General features: G+C 41.7%; 1 pseudogene; it reads right to left on the bottom strand.

The window, feature by feature from the left end:
- The window catches only part of LOC113037909 (neuroblastoma-amplified sequence-like), a 146009-nt pseudogene that overhangs the window by 74312 nt on the left and 56388 nt on the right, over window positions 1-15309 (bottom strand).

Raw genomic sequence — 15309 nt, 5'->3', positions numbered from 1 at the left:
CTATTTTGTTTTTTGAACACCAAAGTCACTGCACTTGTTTCCAATACATTTTGGAGCACTTCATGCTTCCTTCTGCTGACCAGCTTTTTGAAGATGCTGATTTCATTTTCCAGCAGGATTTGGCACCTGCCTACACTGCCAAAAGCACCAAAAGTTGATAAATTACCATGGTGTTGGCGTGCTTGACTGTCCAGCAAACTCACCAGACCTGAAACCCATAGAGAATCCATGGGGTACTGTCAAGAGGAAAATGAGAAACAAGAGACCAAAAAAATAAAAAAAATAAATGCAGATGAGGTGAAGGCCACTGTCAAAGAAACCTAGGCTTCCATACCACCTCAGCAGTGCCACAAACTAATCACCTCCATGACACGCCAAATTGACGCAGTAATTAAAACAAAAGGAGCCCTACCATGTATTGAGTACATGTACAGTAAATTAACATACTTTCCAGAAGGCCAACAATTCACTAAAAATGTTTTATTGGTCTTATGAAGTATTCAAATTTGTTGATATAGTGAATTGGTGGGTTTTTGTTAAATGTGAGCCAAAATCATCACAATTAAAATAACTACTTCAGTCTGTGTGCACTGAATTTATTTTCACAATTTGAGTTGATTTTTTCCGCAACATTCTAAGTTATTGAGATGCACCTGTATATATAAATTATATAATTTTTGAAGAAGTTGTACACCTATGTTGTATACTATTTGTGAAAAGTGCCAAATTTACACCAGGGTTGCATTTTGTGCCCATTTATCCTGTTAGTAGGACTCAATTTAGTTGGAGGTCATATTGTTCCAACCACAAAATTGCCCCAGTCTTTGATTACCCACAGCCATTTCCTGCACTGGAGAAACACAGAAAGCCAAACATTCCAAATGTGGGACAAAAAAGTGCAGACCAATTATCTGCAGCCGACAACACAGCTTGTGTTGTCATGTGGCCATTTACAAACATAAATTGGATATTTTCGATCCACACATGCACCCTTACAAAAGTGCACAATGGATTTACTTCAGAAAGAAAGAAAGAGAGAGAGAAAGCTAGCGACCAATCGTTATACAGTCCCTTCACTTTACTGACATCATGCTGATTCATGGAATTAACTGATTGTAGATTCATGAGGTCACATCTCTGATGCGCATCTTTCTGGGCTGTCCGATCTAATATTAATCTCTTGCCCCTGAGCAAAGCATACTTCAAAGAAATGTCTACTTATTCATTCAGTCGCTTACTCATGCGTATTCATCTATTTATTCACCTGTAGAAAAGACGCTGCTGACATGGCAAATACAGATTAAACGCACACTGGATAGCGTACAGATTAACGCTGTTTGATCTACAAGAAATAGACGCTGTAATGTGCTGCCTTCTGCTACGACTGTCTTGTCATTTTGGAATGGCATGAAAATATTTAAAACTTTCGAGGACTGCATTGACCAACGCCTAAAACAAAACCCTGGCTGAACCAATGCCAAGAACTGATGTGAGCATTTTTCATCGCAACTGCTATTGCAGGCTGTCTGTGACAGTGTTGATGAATCTTCGTATCTGGAAATACTTCTGTTCAAGCATTTTTCTGCCATGGACATACATGAATGGACCGTTAATCTAATGCTGAGGGAAGTTTCCATGTGGTTTTACCTGCAACGCACAGCAGTCTGGTCAGGCTGAGGAGGAGAGTGGACAGTCTGTAGCCAGTAGTGCCCTGAGAGATCCACTCCTTTATCAATAATATACAATCCGTCCGCAGACGCACTGCAGAGACAAAGAGGAAATGAGAGTGAAATTCCAAAAGTTCAGATCTAGCAGAAATGCAGTATAAACAAATGTGAAGCATACAATCTGGTTGACTGTGCATAATTTGTCACATGAATATATATTCACACAAAAACACACTGACAGTTGGAGACTTGCATTATTTTTCACATGACCATTTATCTAGGCAGAGCTCAACATACACAACTGCCTGTGATAGATATACTATTTTTCATGTCAATTTCTCTTGTGGTACATCAGATTCAACTAACTACCATAGGTGCCAGATATTTTAACTATGCTGCCCCCCACGTTTGGAACTTCCTTCCCCCGATATTCGCAACAGCGATTGCCTGCTGACTTTTAAAACACGTCTTAAGACATATATTTTTATACAGGCTTTCTTGTAATGTTTTATTGAGTATTTACTGCACTTTAACTGTATATGCGGAGTGTTTGTTGTGTGTTATTTTTTATTGTGTAGTGATTCGTATATATTTTTTTAAATCTTTGCTTGCTTGTGAGGTGACCTTGGGTGTTTTGAAAGGTGCCATTTAATAAAATGCATTATTACTCTTAAGATAAAGGATATATATATATATATATATATATATATATTTTTTTTTTTTTACTGTATCTTATTAACTGCATTAAAGTATTTTAATCAGTTTAACAACAAGGTCTGTTTGGTCAAAATGATGGGAAATTTGTACTACAGTATTTTGTGTCATTTCAAGTATCTATCTATCGATCTATTTACTTAATTTTTTTCTCATTTATCTTCATATTTTTATTTACAATGTAAATCCTTAACATGGGGCAAGTTGTCACTGGGCCTTATTTTTTTATTTATTTTTTCCTGAGAAATAAAATACTCTTATTTGATTTCAGCTGATTTCAGCTCACAACAAAGATGCCATAGTTTACCCCTCCTTCCACATAACGCAATACTCGTGACCTTTCTTTTTATAATATAGATTTGTGTGTGTGTGTGTGTGTGTGTGTCCTTACATTTTCAAAAATAACATGCCTTATAAAGTCTGCACTGTGCTGTATGCATTAGCTAGCATTCCATTAAAAAAAACAGCAAACATCTGAACTATATATATATATATATATATATATATATATATATATATATATATATATATATATATAAACACCAAATTCAACCCATGCATTCTCCTCACTCCCTGTCATAAAAGGCAAGTACTTTTGATATGTGGTAATTGGATGGACACAAAGCAGCTGTCTGACTGAGCACAGTTTAAAATATTGAGCTGGAAGTGGTATGTGCTGGAGGTCACGCTGGTCTAAACCAGGCAGGGGGCCAAGTGGGCCGCGAGTTACAGGCCTGTGGGGGGACCGACAGCTCCATCTTCTGTGGAGACACCATGGGGGCAGCACCTGAACCACACACAGACCAGCCAGCCATCAGCAGCACCTGCCAAAGCCATTAACCTGATTCCAAAAAACAGTCACGCATCTGTGTGTGCCACTAAAAGGTTTGTGTTTACTTGAACGTGAGCGTCATTGATCACAGTTTAGCTTCATTGCTCACTCTTTTACTTGGAAGACTACTGGAGGAGGAGAAGATGGGATATAAGCACATATATTGAGCCATGAGACGAGCTTTGAAGGAGGGTTCCGGCTTCCCATTGGCTGACAGTCAGGTGTATAACTTCTCCTGCTAGGAAAAAGACTGAAGTGCATAGACAGATGCTCACATGTCACTCGGGTCATGAAGGGCGAAAGAGCTCAAGGAGAGTTTCCTCTTGATGTATTCAAACTTCCTTTGTAAGTTTAGGAAGGAGAGTTGAGTTGCTCCTGGTCTTGCCTTGACTAGATAAAACAGTTTCTTCACTTCTTCAAAAGAATGCTAGGAGAAGCACTCATGGGGCTAAAGAGGCTTTCCTTTTCTAGAAATGTGTACTTTTACTTCACTTTCCACTTGTGTTGTACTATCAATGATATCTTGATTTTGTTTCCTCACAAATGTGCTTCACTGACAACAATAGAATGACAATAGATGACTGTCCGCTTTAAATCTCCAGATTGAATATTAACATTGGTTTTACTGAACACCTCTTTTGTAACCTCAATAGACTATCTAGCAGAAAACTGAAAATGGAAATGTGTGAGAAAAGCTCTTGAGGACAGTGTCAGTAATACAATAAAAATGCAAGTTTTGACACATTCTTGAGTCAAAACAGCAAGGTTGAGCACAATAGTACTGCTTTGAAATACTTGAAATACTCTGAGGGGAAAAATAGCAAGTCATGGTGCAATGGCTGGATATGTTAATATATAGACAAATAATGTATTACAAAGCATGTTTTGTGTAAAGCTTGTCACGATTGTAACAGATCATTAATTCACAGCATGAACCGGGGAGAATCACTCCATTTACTCTTGACGAGACAAAAAAAAAAGTAATTTTTGACCATTGTCTGTATGCGATAATGCTCAAAAAGGTTGACCCAAATGGCTTTCCTCCTGCATAATGCGTTTTTTGTGTAAAAAAAAAAAAAAAAAAAATACATGCATGTGGCTGTAAAATGCTTTTTATTGCTGTACTGGAACATAGACAAAGATTATTAAATGTTATTCTCCCTAATGTTCACTTAAATAAAATCTATGGAATTAAATAAATATCTATGTGCATTGAATGGATGTGTAATTATTATTATATGTATTATTTGTAAGCCATTTCATAGGAAATACATAAAAAATTAATTAGCAGGGGATATTTAAGTTTTTTAATGTCCTTTAAAGTCTTCTGCTCATCAAGGTTGCATGTATTTGTTAAAAATGCAGTATAAACAAGTAATCAAATTTAAAATATTCAAATGCTTTGTATTTTAATAATTTGTTTAATATAATCTACTGAAGGCAAAATTTAATTTTCAGTAGCCATTACTCCAGTCACATGATCCTTCAGAAATCATTCTTATATACTGATTTGGTGGTCAACAATCATTTCTATTTACAGTATGACTATTTACACTCTATTTACGGAGTGTTAAAATAATTAAAGCTTAATATTTCGTGGAAACTATGATCATTCTTTTTGAATAGAGAAGAATTGAAAAGAACAGCATTTATTTTAAATATAAATTTCTGTCAGATTAAAATGGACTTTTCTTTTGATCCATGTAATGCATCCTTGCTGGATTTTTTTTTTTACTGAGACTCCAACCTTTTGAACCCTAGTGCATTTTAAATATCATCACTAGTCTGAAAAACAGACATGCACATATAGATTGATACACCCGCCAGTCCTGGTTTGACATTTTAGTTTTGTCTATTTTTATGAGATTTTTTTCCCTCAAACCAAACAGGAAAAGCAAACATGAACAGAGCCATAAACACAAACAGGTGCATCAGGGAGTTATTTTCCAGTGGTCAATTTGATTTAGCCGATTTAGTCAGCTTGAGCACCAATCTCCTGGAAACAGTAGTAATAGGTTAGTGCTGCAATACCGTAAGGGAAGAACCTTCACGCCAAACTGCTCCAGTCGAGAGAGGGTGCTGATCAGATCCAATTCCTCATGGACAAGAGAAGGACAATCCATCATCAACAGCAGACATGACCTAACGGACACACCAAGAAGATTCCAAATACAACATTTAACAGACAGTTCATCCAAAACTGCCTCACTTTTCAGACAATAAAAAACTCTTTTAGTGTTCCACAGAAGAAAGAATCTCATATTGGTCTGGAACGACGAGGATGGGTATATGATGGTAGAATTTTCTTTTCTTTTCTTACTGAACTGTTCCTTTAAAGTGAAAACAGAAAAAAGCAGCCGCCATTCCTTCAAATGAGTTTTGATTCTTCTTATTTCTTAATTACAGACTGAGACTCTGGCATCACGTCGCTTTCATACTGTTATCAGAGGCTTGCAGAGGCCTGCGTCTGCTCCACATCTGTGCTGCTATAAATGTGCTTCATAAGACAACGGGGACAGACCAAAAAACAAATAAAAGCACAGATCCCGGGCCAGCTCTGCTGTCACTTTCCAATATAGTTTGGCCGAGACAGCTGGACCTGGGGAAGCGAGCGGTGCACTTTTGAGCCAAGACAGTAGCAACAGAGAAAGCAGAGCAAAAATAATAAGTCAATTTAAGAGCTTGAGGAAAAGACAACAACAACAAAATGCAGCAGTATTTTTCAAGCAGTTTCCTCTACAATCTGTGAGGTTTACATGGTAGTTATTTTCAGTGACACTGCAATTGGACCCTGAAGATTGTTTCCAGCTCCGCTTTGCATAAGATTTACTGTGGGTCGTACAAATACTGGCCAATATATAAAAAAATTATACTACCCTTCTAACAGTTTAAGGAGCTTACGCAGCAGTTTCCTACGAATAATGTACACAGCGTATTAATCATAGTGGTGTGGCACTGTGATCTGGGGTGAGCAACCACAAGGTTGTAGTTTAAAACTATCAGCAGTGACCTTGAGTAAGGCACCTTCACGTACTGTGCATGCAATATCTGTAACATAAAAAGATTTATTTGAAAGTGTTTGCTAAATGACTGCATCCTTATCAATCAAACTGCATTTCCCCTGGGCTAAATTAACATGCAACACACGCAGACAAAGGCTGATAGGAAATACATTTGGACTCCAATAATTTTTGGAGAATTCAGCCATATTTAATGCATTGCAATAAATACGAAACATATCAAACCTAGTGGCATCGAATACCGATCTATTAATTTAAAAAATAGTCATCATCATTTTTGTAATGACTTAACTATATTAAACTTTAGTGGATGTCTAAAATCCACATTTATCACATTCCCAAAATTGTAATGAGCAGTTCTTAGAAAGCCTCTGCATTTAACAATACAGAATCTTTAACGTCTGCCTGCAGTTTTCCATCAAAGCAAACATTTGGTGGTTTAATGTTTGAAAACTAAGAAAATATTGTGATTGCAGATCCCATATACATCTTTTTCCTTAAATGATTAAATAATTGTATATGTGATAAATTAATTATGATTAATCTGATCCAGATTAAAAGTTTGTTTAGATAATACAGTATATGCGTGTGTATTGTGTATATGTACATGTGTATATAAAAAAAACACATACATGTATACATTTAAGAAATATATGTAACATAAATTTATATATAACAAATAATATACAATTCTAAATATATCATATAACATCATCATCATCATCATCATCAATTCACCACATCACAATCCCAGCAGATTTCTGAAGAACAGACAGCTGAAAACCCTCATGATCTTTAACCACACCTCTCCACTTTCTTTCCACTAAACTCTTTAAAAACACTCTTCCCAATGTGTCAGAAGCCCAAATGGTTTCAAGCCGTTTCCAAGACAACTGTGCTACAATTAAATTGTACGTGAAAGCACCAGCTACATGTATCTTCAGAATCCCAATAAAACCCATTCAACATGAAACAACAGCTCTGAACACCCAATGCACAGTCCTCAGCTTCCTGGGGCTAATGCAGTCTTTGTAATGAAGGCCTCTGATTAGCCTCAGTAAGCTAATAATTACCAGTGTTTTTCCCAGTTTTGTTTGGCAGGAAGTGACTGTATGCGATGACGACTTGAGCGCTCTCTCAAGATTACACACGGCATGTCTGTTTTTGTCATGGCCAAGAGACAGCACTTTTGGACATTTAGCATGTGGAGATTTTATATTTTCCTGAACATATTTTAGGTTGTCACACTTTTATTCTAATAAAATTCCACACCTAGTTTGAAAGTAGTATTTAGTAGTATCTAACAGGCCAGTGTCTGTCAACAGTTGTGGGCGGGTCTGTAAAATGTGACGTACAGTAGCATTTTACGGATTTTCCAAACTTCTTGTCCTGAGACGCTGCTTATGATTTATGGGGATTACAGAAATGTGCTTGTGGATTTTTATCATTTACAGGGTGGTTGTGTACATGAACTAACAACACAAATTTTTGCTCAAACAATATTGTGTGCAATAATAGGTGCCCTTTAAAATGATCCTAGTGCCTAGTTAAAACCTCATATATCATTTAGACACACACATTCAGTGTTCGAAAGAAGAGGGACAAAAGGAAAGTTAGACAAGAACAGAAGAGAGATCTAGGACATCTTTAGCATTCTATCATTTTTTTTTTTTTTTTTGGAACTTATTTTGCATTTTATCCTAGTTTGAAAATACACAACAGATGTTTCTGTGCATAACCTCTTTAAAAAGTTGGATATATTTAAAAAGTACATGACCTAACGTCTCGGTTACGTATGGTAACCCTCGTTCCCTGAAGGAGGGAACGGAGACGCCACGTCGGATGACCGACGAATATGGGATATCGCTTCGATAGACCAATCTACTTCGAGTGTAAACTAAACGAGCCAATGCACATTGGCATGCAATTATTGCATCCAGCTGCCGCTGATCACTGCGTGAGTATAAGAGGGCAGCAGGTGCAATGCATACCAGTTTTTCGCTGAGGAGCCGAGCCGGGAACCCGGCAGCTCAGCGGCGGTACAGCAACCATGGCGACGGGACGTGGCGTCTCCGTTCCCTCCTTCAGGGAACGAGGGTTACCATACGTAACCGAGACGTTCCCTTTCAGTCGGTCACTCTCGACGCCACGTCGGATGACCGACGAATATGGGATCCCTATCAAAGCGCCATGGGTGCTGCCCCTTCCAGTGCCCTGTGCGAGCCGCCTGCGCCCCTATTAGGTGTAGGCCGGGGCTTAGAACAAGTAGCTCCACTCACCATTGTCAAAGCACTACCTCACTGGGTGAGATTGGATAACACTGGGAAAACGTACCCGGTCCGCTTGGAGCCGGGACGCTGCGGAAGCCCCATCCTTCCCGAAGGAGGTCTCAGAGGCAAATACACATATAGCATCCGTTTAGGAGTATACGGAGAAATTTGAGGTGATTAAAACCCTCTTGGGAAGGCAGAAGTCTGCCGGGGAAACACGGGCTGTAAGGCTATACCGTGGACTATACACATACGAGTACCGCTTAGGTCTCAATATGGAGCCCAGCCTTCCATGGTTCTCACGGATTCATCATGAAGGCCTGGCGCCGGACGTTCCGCCGCGTCCAGCTGCCTAGGGTGATGGAGGATCTCAACAGGGTCTACAGTACGGACACTCTGGAGCAGTTTTAGCAAGCCGACACTAACCGGGGCCTCTCAGTGCCACTACCCGTTTGAGGTGAGAACACAGGAGGATACCGGCTCTACACGAAGGCTATAGAACCTAGCGAACGTGTTAGGGGTCGCCCAGCCCGCAGCTCTACAAATATCTGTCAGCGAGGCACCACGAGCCAGCGCCCAGGAGGAAGCAACACTTCTAGTTGAGTGAGCTCGCAACCTGAACGGGCAGGGCACATCCTGAGCCTGATAAGCCAGGGTTATGGCATCCACAATCCAGTGGGCCATCCTCTGCTTAGAGACGGCATTCCCCTTCTGCCGGCCTCCGTAACAGACAAAGAGCTGGTCTGAGGTCCTGAAGCTTTGCGTCCGGTCCACGTAGCACCTTAATGCTCGAACAGGACAAAGCAAAGCCAGGGCTGGGTCTGCCTCCTCCAGGGGCAGCGCTTGCAGGTTCACCACTTGGTCTTTGAAGGGTGTAGTGGGAACCTTGGGCACGTAGCCAGGCCGGGGCCTCAGGATTACCTGGGAGTCAGCCGGCCCAAACTCTAGGCACGAATCGTCGACCGAAAATGCATGCAGGTCCCCTACCCTCTTGATGGAGGCCAGTGCAAGCAGGAACACAGTTTTCAATGAAAGAAACTTTAGCTCAACTGAATGCAAAGACTCGAATGGGGCCTGCTGTAGTGATTTAAGCACTAGAGACAGGTCCCAAGAGGGTATACAGGGGGGCCGGGATGGATTTAACCTCCTGGCCCCTCTAAGGAACCTGATGATGAGGTCATGCTTACCCAAAGACTTCCCATTCACAGGGTCATGGTACGCAGCAATAGCGGCAACCTGGACTTTGAGGGTGGAGGGAGACAGCCTTCGCTCCAACCCTTGCTGCAGAAAGGATAGCACGACCGCAATCGGGCATCTTCGGGGGTCTTCTCGGCGAGAAGAACACCACTCAACGAACAGGTTCCACTTCAAGGCATAGGCGTGTCTCGTAGACGGTGCTCTTGCCGAAGTGATGGTGTTAACTACCTCTTGGGGTAGGCCACCTAGAACCTCCGCGTCCTGTCCAGGGACCAAACATGGAGTTTCCAAAGGTCTGGACGAGGGTGCCAAATGGTGCCCCATCTCTGAGTCAGTAAACCCCTCCTCAGAGGAACTGGCCAAGGAGGGGCTGTCAAGAGGAGCACTAGTTTGGGGAACCAGGTCCGAGTAGGCCAATATGGCACTACTAGCAAGACTTGCTCCTCGGCCTCCCGGACTTTGCACAATGTCTGTGCGAGAAGGCTCACTGGGGGAAACGCATACTTGCGTAGGCCCCACGGCCAGCTGTGTGCCAGTGCGTCCGTGCCGAGAGTTCCCTCGGTCAGGGAGTCGAAAACCTGGCAGTGAGAGGTCTCTGGAGCAGCAAACAGGTCTACCTGAGCTGCTCTGAACCGCCTCCAAATCAGCTGGACCGTCAGGGGATGGAGTCGCCATTCTCCCGGGAGCATTGCTCAAGACAGCTCGTCGGCTGTACGACTGAGCAGGCCTGGAATGTGAATGGCACGAAGTGACCTCAGAACCTTCTGACTCCAAAGGAGGAGGTGGCAGGCGAGTTGCGAGATGCGACGAGGGCGCAGACCACCTTGGCGGTTGATGTACGCAATAGTCGCAGTGTTGTCCAATCGGACCAGCACCGGCTTGCCTCGTAAGAAACCTTTGAGACGGTTCAAGGCAAGGTGCGTTGCTAACAACTCTAGGCAATTGATGTGCCACTGCAGCTGCGGGCCCGTCCAAACCCCTGAGACTGCATGCCCGTTGTACGTGGCCCCCCCGGCGGTGGTGGAGGCATGTGTGTAAACCACAGCATGCCTGGAGATCTGCTCTAGGGGCACCCCTGCCCAAAGGAATGTCAGATCTGACCACGGAGTGAGGGTTTGGCGACAGGCCGGTGTAACTTGGACCCGGTGAGTGCCGCGCTTCCACGCCCACCTCAGGACTCGGCCATAAAGCCAGTGCTGGAGCGGTCTCATATGTAATAGGCCGAGCGGTGTAAGTGCCGCTGTGGCCACCATATGCCCCAGGAGCCTCTGAAAGAGTTTCAGTGGGACCGCTGTCCTGCTCTTGAACTTATTCAAGAAGGCTAGCACCGACCGCGCACGTTCCTCTGTGAGGCGTGCTGTCTGTTCGACCGAATCCAACTCCATACCGAGAAAAGAGATCCTCTGCAATGGTGAGAGTTTGCTCTTTTCCCAGCTGACCTGAAGGCCCAACAGGCTCAGGTGCCAGAGCACCACATCCCTGTGCTCGCACAACTGATCTCGAGACTGTGCTAGTATCAGCCAATCGTCTAAGTAGTTGAGAATGCGAACACTCTGCTCTCTGAGAGGAACGAAAGCTGCCTCCGTGACTTCCGTGAAGACACAGGGAGACTGGGACAGCCGGAAGGGCAGGACCTTGTACTGATATGCTAGTCCTTCGAACGCAAACCGCAGAAAAGGTCTGTGGCGTGGAAGTATGGACACATGAAAGTACACGTCCTTCAGGTTGATCGCTGCAAACCAATCTTGGGGACGGACGCACCTGAAAATGCGTTTCTGTGTCAACATTTTGAACTGTAGCCGATGGAGGGCCTGATTCAAAACTCGCAGATCCAAGATCGGTCGTAACCCACCGCTTTTCTTGGGTACAATGAGGTACGGGCTGTAGAGCCCCATCCTCATATCGGCTGGAGGGACCGGCTCTATCGCGGCCTTCGCCAGTAGGACTGCGATCTCCTTCCGCAAGACAGGGGCATCGGACGCTTTCACAGTAGTGTAGCGGACACCGCAGAGCTTGGGGGGAAGCCGGGCGATCTGAATCGCATAGCCGAGGCTGATGGTTCGCAGAAGCCAGCGAGACGGGCTGGGTAGCGCTGACCAGGCGCCTAAGAACCATACCAGCGGGACCAGCGGAACCACAGCCGTACCCGCAGTGGGGCAGCGCGGTGGAACACAGGGACCCAACTCGGGCGGCTTGTGAGCAGGCCGGAGTGTGGTGCGAGTGTGGGGTGCAGGGCTCACCTGGAAACGCACGGGTGAAACGGCATCCTTATAAGGACGATCCGTCGTCTTTATAAAGACGCACCCGTGAAGCTCTTTTAGAGAAATTTGCTCTTTTAGGAAATGCTCTTTTAGTGCTGAGGCGCACAGGGGAATTGGCCGCTTGCAACACGACAGGGGTAGTGCAACCTGAAGTGTGCAATCCACTCGACACAGGAACGACCGCCGCTGAAGCGCCGTCTCGCCAACACACGAAGCTTCCGAGAGCGTGCTGCACTCGTAGTTCACAGCAGACACAGTTGAGCAGAGCGATACTAACGCTCGGCTCCGAAGCGAAAAGCTGGTATGCATTGCACCTGCTGCCCTCTTATACTCACGCAGTGATCAGCGGCAGCTGGATGCAATAATTGCATGCCAATGTGCATTGGCTCGTTTAGTTTACACTCGAAGTAGATTGGTCTATCGAAGCGATATCCCATATTCGTCGGTCATCCGACGTGGCGTCGAGAGTGACCGACTGAAAGGGAACTCAACACAGTCGATATATCACAATAAAAATCTGATTTTTTAAGAAAGTGCCATGCAAAGACCAACACCATTATACTAAAATGGGAGTTGGGACATTGCAAGGTGATTACAAGGTGGAATGGGTGGTTGCTAGGTAGTTACTAGAAGGGGTTGTCTTGTAGGGCTACATATATATCATTTTTGTTTTCAGCAAATAAAACATTTAGTAGTGGTCTGTGAAGGAAACATGCATTTATTTGGAGATCCAATAGTTTAATTAGACCACTTTTAATCACCCTTTTCATCACTCTCAAGAAAAAAGAATTCTTTGTATAATCGTATTTAAAGTAATAACAGACAACTGCAGTGCATCAAATAAAACCTACTTGCTTAAATCAGAGACTCGATGAGGTTTGTTCTGGCCCATCAAACGAGGTTGAGCTTCCGTTTATCATATTTGATTTGCCCTTTATATGTGTGTTGATCAATGTTTATAAACAAAAATCTTATAAATTGATAATGTTGCTTTAGATGACTTGGATTAAAGCACTTAATTCATTTGGATTTCTTTTCTTAACTCTTTCTGAACTTTTTGAAGTGTCAAAGTGGACTTTTAATGGAAGGACATAAATCTCTTAGGTTTCATAAAAAATATCTTTGTTTGAGCTTCAAAGACGAATGAACATCTTATGGGTTTGGAACGACTAGTAAATGATGATTAAATTATGACAGGACTTTCATTTTTGGGGGGTCTGTCCCTTTAAATAGAACCACTACAGTTCCTTCAGATCTACTGACTCCGAAACAGGAGAGGAAATCAGTTATTCTCTTTCCAGTCCTAGTTTGTCCCAGAATCCTTCACTGACATATTCACATTCTCCTACCATTATGCTTTCAATCTTTCACAGTCTCTCCCCTTCAGTGGAGGCAAAAGTGCTATAATTTAAACATTAAGCTCATAATTACTGTCCATCCAAGTGCCCAAGTTTCCTGGCTGTCTGTGGCATGGGCGAGTGAGCGAATGACAGTGATGTGAGATGCGTGTGAATGCATATGGAGTGGCGGCCTGTCCAGCTTCCAGCCCGTGAACTGACGACAGCCTAATTACTGACCCACTTTGCAACATGGTCCATCGCTCACGGGCTGCAGTCTGTCACCCTTAGCGCTCCAGCCCAACAAAACAAAAATAGACAGACAGACAGAGAGACTGGAAATACATTAACCTAGTGCTGCAGGGCGGAAGAGAGTGACCGACTGTCTGTCTCTGATGGAGTCGATCTCTAATTATGGCAGCTAATTACACCAATAACAGCCAGTGTGAAGGGCTGGACTCATAACAGGCAGGAGATCAGAATGACGTTGGACCGTTTGATTCCTGCGGGGTTTCTTCCTCTTTCATCATAAACTCCTCAAACAACTGCAGAGTTTGAAGAGGTAGTTTCAGGCTATTTTCACACATGGTTTGATTGCTTGGTCCGAACTAGAGTTTGATTCGACAACCCCTGCCATTCTCAACTCATATTTCTCGACACGAGTATGCATGCTCCCATTATTGCAGTGGTTTTGCCAATATTTTGGTGTTTTAAAATTTGCATAATGTAAAAGTTTTTTTAATGTAAATATTTAAGTGTTAAGCTTAAGTAATAAGTAGTTAGAATTTAGCTGAGACTTACTAATGAGAAAAAAACAGCAACCTAGTATTTGTAAATGTTTATATATATAAGTAATTAGGCCTGTATTAGTCCGCTATTTCTATGTTTCCTGTCAAAAGTGAATAATAAAAAAGATTTAAAAAATGAGGGGGGAAATATATAACTGTATAATAATAAATGTATTTTGAGGTATATTAAGATATATTTGCATAATTAAAATGATTATTTATCATTTTATTTTATTATTGTTGTTGTTGTTAGTAGTATTAGTACTACTATTACTACTACTACTACTACTACTACTAATGTTATAATTATTTCTAATGATAAAATAATTGTAATTAAATAAATTAACTGTAATAACAACAACAACATTTTACTAACTCATTTTAATGATACAAAAAAAAATACAATATCATACAATCTCAGAAATGAATTAATAAAAAGCTTTACAGGAAAGCAATAAATAAATTAGAACAAAAATGTAAGTCATTGTATACAATAATAAATAACTTTAAAAAAATGTTACAAACAATTTAAATTTGAACTTCCGAAAGAGAATAAGGCTTGAGAATTAGAGCCATCTACCCCCAAAATCTCATACTTAGAGAATGACTGGAATATTACAATTTAAAATATTAAAATGCTGAACACTACTTTGTGCTGTCATTGGTGGTTGACATGGGATCAGATTCTCGCTAAATGTATTGCAGTCACAGAAAAACATAAAAATAAATTAACAAGCATGAAACCAAAATGTAAAAATGCAAATAAAAATTTACAATTTAAAAATGAACGCAAGGTTTTCAGATAGGCGAACAATGGTCACAGAACAAAAAAATAATAAGTGTGAATCAAAAATGTAATAACAAAAGCAAATCATGTGAAATATTAGAGGAAAATATTAATATGAAATTATCCAACTTTACACAAAATCACGTTCTCCTTTTTTTTTTCGTGCTCAGACATTTTCTAGTCATATTTTTTTATTATTTGTATGCTTATGCTGTTATCCCTTTGTGCTTATTTCCACATTCTGTGCTTGCTTTTCCAAATGTTGGTTTAGAGTTTCATGTAAATCAGGGCAGGCTTAAGTGTCATCACTGGTCCAGTAGTTCTAGATTGACAGCTCCTTCTCTAGCCAATCAGTCGAAGAGGGGAGTTGACTTGTTTGTTATGTGTGGTGCTGTGTTTTGTGTGTTGAACCTGCAGTGAAAATTTAATTTCCTAT

This window comes from Carassius auratus, chromosome 20 (genome assembly GCF_003368295.1).
Source record: "Carassius auratus strain Wakin chromosome 20, ASM336829v1, whole genome shotgun sequence".
Taxonomy (NCBI): domain Eukaryota; kingdom Metazoa; phylum Chordata; class Actinopteri; order Cypriniformes; family Cyprinidae; genus Carassius; species Carassius auratus.
Note: the sequence above shows the minus strand (reverse complement) of the source record. Positions and strands in the feature narration are given on the sequence as shown.